The sequence below is a fragment of the Bison bison genome, unplaced genomic scaffold (genome assembly GCF_000754665.1).
Source record: "Bison bison bison isolate TAMUID 2011002044 unplaced genomic scaffold, Bison_UMD1.0 scf7180017864036, whole genome shotgun sequence".
NCBI classification, from domain to species: domain Eukaryota; kingdom Metazoa; phylum Chordata; class Mammalia; order Artiodactyla; family Bovidae; genus Bison; species Bison bison.
The window spans coordinates 2,134,186-2,140,280 of record NW_011494608.1 but is presented as its reverse complement, the minus strand read 5'-3'; the positions used below and the strand labels follow the sequence as shown (position 1 = coordinate 2,140,280).

The 6,095-nt window shown below is 41.0% G+C and overlaps 1 non-coding gene across 1 annotated transcript; it reads left to right on the top strand.

The window, feature by feature from the left end:
* The first annotated feature begins 152 nt into the window (after positions 1 to 152).
* On the top strand, positions 153 to 224 carry TRNAC-ACA. The gene has a single exon. It is a non-coding gene; the product is annotated as a tRNA-Cys (tRNA).
* Positions 225 to 6,095: the final 5,871 nt, after the last annotated feature.

The following is a 6,095-nucleotide window of genomic DNA, read 5'->3' as shown; positions in this document are numbered from 1 at the left end:
TTGATGCAGTAAATAAGCATTCTCACTTGAACCATCATCTGACACAAGTCAATCTGACTTCTTCCACCTTTTCTCTGCACTCTCTGAAACATGTGGCTTCCATGCTCTTCACAGAAGAGGAAGACATGGAGGATTTTGGAACTGTAAGGACTTCCCTGGTGGCTCAGACGGTAAAGCGTCCGCCTACAATGCGGGAGACCCAGGTTCAATCCCTGGGTCGGGAAGATCCTCTGGAGAAGGAAATGGCAACCCACTCCAGTAATCTTGGCTGGAAAATCCTATGGATGGAGGAGGGTGGTAGGCTACAGTCCATGGGGTCGCAAAGAGTTGGACATGACTGAGCGATTTCACTTCTTCACTTCAAGTCTTAGAAGTATCTTACAAATCTCTGCCCATATCCATTTGGCCAGAACCCCATTCTGTGGCACCGACCTAATTTCACAGAAGGCTAGGAAATGTAGAGCAGTTCATGAATATTTGATATGCACCGCATTCTCTGCCACACATCCTCCCATCCTTCTGGTCTTTCTAAAGCATAAATATCACCATGTCCCTCTCGTGTTTATAATACCCACTCCATCACAGTTGTCTGATACAATCAGTAGCTCTTCCATTAGTTTTCCTTCCTTTTTCCAATAGCCTTTTGGGGAGGAGGCTTTGTTTCTCTACACTAAGGAATTAAAAATTCAGTTTGTAAACAAACATTCTTGCCTTGCTCATCTCTATCCTCTCTCCTTCAGCCCATACAACCATCACCAAACAATAAATATTTTTAATGTGTTTAGTGAACCTTCTAAAAAAATTAATTCTCAGATATTTCCCAGGAATTGAGGTTTTAAAACATATAGATGGTGGTTTTTCACCACATTTTTGAAGCACATATAAGCCAAGCATTAATACTTGCTTTAAAGAAGAAGAAACCAAGACTCAGAAAACCCATATGGAGAGTAGTCCCAAAGTCTAGGTACAAACACAGACTTGTTTGTCTCAAAAACTAGTGTTTCTTTAAATAAATTGAGAGGACTTCCCTGGAAGTCCAGTGATTGAGATTCCACACCTCCAAAGTAGGGGGCACAGGTTCGATCCCTGATGAAAGAACTAAGATTTCACATGCCATGTGGTGGGGCCTAAATAAATAAATAAATAGAATATACAAGAAATAGATAAATGAATATAAAGCATACATTTAATAAATAAATTCAGGAATGATATTATAACCTCCTATGGGAATAGGGATTTAAGGGCAATTATAGGATTATAAAAGTCACTCAGTCATGTCCGACTCTTTGCGAGCCCATGGACTTAGTCCATGGAATTCTCCAGGCCAGGATATTCTCCAGACAATCTTCCCAACCCAGGGATCGAACCCAGGTCTCCCACATTGCAGGTGGATTCTTTACCAGCTGAGCCACAAGCGAAGCCCTTTTCATTCCAATCCCAAAGAAAGGTAATGCCAAAGAATGCTCAAACTACCACACTACGGCACAATCGTACTCATCTCACACAGTAGTAATGCTCAAAATTCTCCAAGCCAGGCTTCAGCAGTAGATGAACCATGAATTTCCAGATGTTCAAACTGCATTTAGAAAAGGCAGAGGAACCAGAGATCAAATTGCCAACATCTGCTGGATCATCAAAAAAGCAAGAAAGTTCCAGAAAGCCATTTACTTCTGCTTTATTGACTATGCCAAAGCCTTTGACTGTGTGGATCACAACAAACTGTGGAAAATTCTTCAAGAAATGGGAATACCAGACCACCTGACCTGCCTCTTGAGAAACCTGTATGCAGGTCAGGAAGCAACAGTTAGAACTGGACATGGAACAAAAGACTCGTTCCAAATAGGGAAAGGAGTACATCAAGGCTGTATATTGTCACCCTGCTTATTTAACTTCTATGCAGAGTACATCATGAGAAATGCTGGGCTGGAAGAAACACAAGGTGGAATAAAGATTTGTGGGAGAGATATCAGTAGCCTCAGATATGCAGATGACACCACCCTTATGGCAGAAAATGAAGAAGAACTAAAGAGCCTCTTGATGAAAGTGAAAGAGGAGAGTGAAAAAGTTGACTTAAAGTTCAACATTCAGAAAACTAAGATCATAGCATCCAGTTCCATCACTTCATGGCAAATAGATGGGGAAACAGTGGCAGACTTTATTTTTGAAGGCTCCAAAATCACAGCAGATGGTGACGGCAGCCATGAAATTAAAAGATGCTTACTCCTTGGAAGAAAAGTTATGACCAACATAGCGTATTAAAAAGCAGAGACATTACTTTACCAATGAAGATCCATCTACTCAAGGCTATGGTTTTTCCAGTAGTCATGTATGGATGTGAGATTTGGGACTATAAAGAAAGCTGAGTGCCAAAGAATTGATGCTTTTTGACTGCAGTGTTGGGGAAGACTCTTGAGAGTCCCTTGGACTGCCAGGAGATCCAACCAGTCCATCCTAAAGGAAATCAGTCCTGAATATTCATTGGAGGGACTGATGGTGAAGCTGAAACTCCAGTACTTTGGCTACTTGATGCAAAGAACTGACTCATTTGAAAAGACCCTGATGCTGGGAAAAATTGAAGGCAGGAGGAGAAGGGGACGGCCAAGGATGAGATAGCTGGATGGCATCACCGACTCGATGGACATGAGTTTGAGCAAACTCCAGGACTTGATGATGGACAGGGAGGCCTGGCGTGCTGCAGTCCATGGGGTCACAAAGAGTTGGACATGACTGAGCGACTGAACTGAACTTATAGGATTATGATGGCCTTTGTGTTAATCTATTCTCCTTTTCATGTCTCCTCAGCCTATGGTGGTTTCTATTAGTTCCAAAAATCCCAACCTTGCTCATGTCTCAGTGACAGGTTGGGAGCAGCTATCATAGAGTAAAGAGAGGAGCTGAACAACTCTCCACTGATTATTAGTTCAATTGAGAGAACGATTTTTACTCTGAAGGTTTCAGATGTAATACCTATGTCAAGGGTCATTTTTAACTATTTGTTTATGTATCTATCTTCCCTAGTAGACCGTGAGCTCCTCCATGGCAAGAGTCAAGTCTTATTCATTGCTTCATCCATGGCATTATTGTATTTGAAATGAGTCTGTTCCTTCTTATAAAGGGTCTATGGCAAAAAGAATGGAAAAGAGCTATTGATCCAAGGATTGCCAAAACCAATCTAAGATTCTGACCCTTGAGATAGAACTCATAATCTATGTCTTCCTTCAACACTATGCCAAACACAATGTCAGGCTTGAAGGTGAAAACTAAACCACATCCTTGAGGCTTCCCTAGTAGCTCAGATAGTACAGAATTTGTCTGCAATGCAGGACACCGTCATTCCATCCCTGGGTCAGAAAGATCCCCTGGAGAAGGGAATGGCAACCCACTCCAGTTTTCTTGCCTGGAGAGTTCCAAGGACAGACAAGCCTGGTGGGCTACAGCCCATGGGGTTGCAAAGAGTTGGACACAGCTGAGTGACTAACACTTTCACTTTCTGTTCTCAAAAAGCTCATGTTTGGATCCAGTGACGCCCTAAACGGCCAACAAGAGGCCAGTGACTACATTTCTTCCCTCCATGGCTTTATTCCCAGAACCTTTCACACGCACTTGTATACGCTCTTGCATCTAATACTCCAGAAAGCAGGAATCTATGTCCACAGAAACTCAAATATGACCATTGTAAGCATTGATTTTTTGATTCAAGGAACCTGGGTCCCTTCCACTGTAGTGTCACTTTCAACAGTCTACTACCATAATCTCAGTTTCTCCATATGCAAAAAAAAAAAAAAATAGAATTAGACTGAAGAAAATTAGACTTCTTCCACTCCAAAATTCTGTGCAGGCCCGTTGAGTGTTGTGCAGAGGCCACCTTATTAATTCAAACCTAGAAAAGAAATTCTCCAAGTATAGAGTTATTTATCATTCGCAGGAAGAGCTGAGCAGAACTCAAGCTGTTCAAGTTCCCTTCTCCTTGGCCAAGCACGATTTCCTCACAAAAGTTTTGGGTGGGATTTTTTAAGCTTCCAATGAGACTCTAAAGACTTTTTGGACATTGATCTGTACTTTTATGCCATATGGTTAGAATTTAGTAGGAAGAAGTCAAGAACAGACAGAATGCACTGCCTGTGCCAAGAACCCAGTAATTTAGAAAGTTCCAAGAAAATGGATGATTTAAAAATACCAAAAAAAAAAAAAAGGAGCAGAATGGGTATATCCAAACAGGCCAGAGGAGAATGAATGTTCTGGAAGTCTGATGTATCAGATTATCTGCAAAATGAACCAGCCCAAAACTTAGTGACTTAAATTGACGGCTACATATTTAGCTCTTTATTCCATGGGTCAGGGTACCTAGATGGCTTTTACATTTGTAATTTGACTCTCTCTCATCTGCAGGATTTGTTTGTGTTTTTTTTTTAAGATTGATTGATGTATGGTTGTGTTGGGTCTTCATTGCTGCATGCAGGCTTTCTCCAGTTGTGGTGAGTGAGGACTATTCTGTAGATGGGATACACAGGCTTCTCATTGAAGTGACTTTTCTTGTTGCTGAGCACAGGCTGCAGGCCCATGGGCTTCAGCTCACAGGTTGTAGGATGCTGGCTCAATAGTTGTGATGCACAGGCTTTGTTGTCCCGTAGCATGCAGAATCTTCGTGGACCAGAGATAGAACCTTTATCCCCTGCATTGGCAGGTGGATTCTTTACCACTGAACCACAGGGAAGCCCTCATCTGCAGGGGTATGGCTGAAATGGTTCCTTTTAGCTCCACATAGCCTGTCAGAACCATCATTCAGGACTTTTCAGATGTTGGAATCTCAAGACAGTAAATGCCAATGATCATTTTTCAAGTCTCATGCCCATCAGCCAAAGAAATCATATGGCCACTCGAGATTCAAAGGGTGAAAAAAAAAACAAAAAAACATACTTTTTGGTTGGAAGAACTAAAAACAAGTCAAGTAAATTTAAAGATACAGAGAGGGGAAATGTTGTGGCCAGTTTTACAGTCTACCACAGATTTACCAGTTTTACCACCTAGTTACAGGAGAATTGGTTTAAATTCACTGGGATTTCACCTTGAAAAGTGATTATTCGGGGCAGGAGAAGATAAATAAGGGTTTGGCAAAGGATGACCACTACTTTCAAGGATTTGAAGAGCTCTCACAGGTAAGAAGAATAGGTTCATACAGAACTATTATGGTTAATGGCACGAATCACATAATGCAAATGGAAAAACATTTGAACAATCAGAGCTTCCCATATAGGTAATAAGGAAGGGATCAGACATTGAGCAGCTACCGTGAACCAGAAAATGTATCTAATGTTCTCAAAAATGCATTTCCTTCCATATTTTAGAGATGAAGTGAAACCTCAGAGGGCTTAAGTGACTTTGAAGTTCACAAGCTAAGAATTGGCAGATGTAGGATTTGAACCCAAATCTCTTTGATACCAAATTCCATACTCTTTGATATGATATCATATTGTCCTTATGATATCATATTATCCTTTCTGGATCAAAGCAACAGAGGCACACCCAGGTTCAGTGCAAAAATAGATGCTTGTTGAAAGTACAGAAGTGCTGGAAATTTTCTCAAAAGCATCTTTCACTGTCTTATCCACTATTTCCATTTCTAATCATTTGCCTAGATCTCTTTGCCCTCACACCCCTAGAAATCAGGAGCCCCAAACCCCAATAAAATATGCTGTTTTACAAATTCCAAATGTGTCCATTTGAATTTCATTACAAGAATGAGCCTTCCCTCCTGGATGGGAGGGGAGTTCAGGGGAGAATGGATACAGGTATGGCTGGGTGCCTTTGCTGTTCACCTGAGACAACATTGTTAATCAACTCTATTCCAATATAAAATAAAAAGTAAAAAAAAAGAGTGAGCCTTCCTTGTAGTGTCTGCATGTAAATGATTTTCTGGAAACCAAAATGTCATAACAAGAGTTACCATTTTCTTAGCACTTTGTATACCATACCTGATTCTCACCAAAAACCCACTACAAGTCAGTACAAGTATTACCATTTTACAGACAAAAATCTGAGGCTCAGAATTGAAATCCAGTCCAGTCTACACAACCAAAGTCAGTACTTTTTCCACT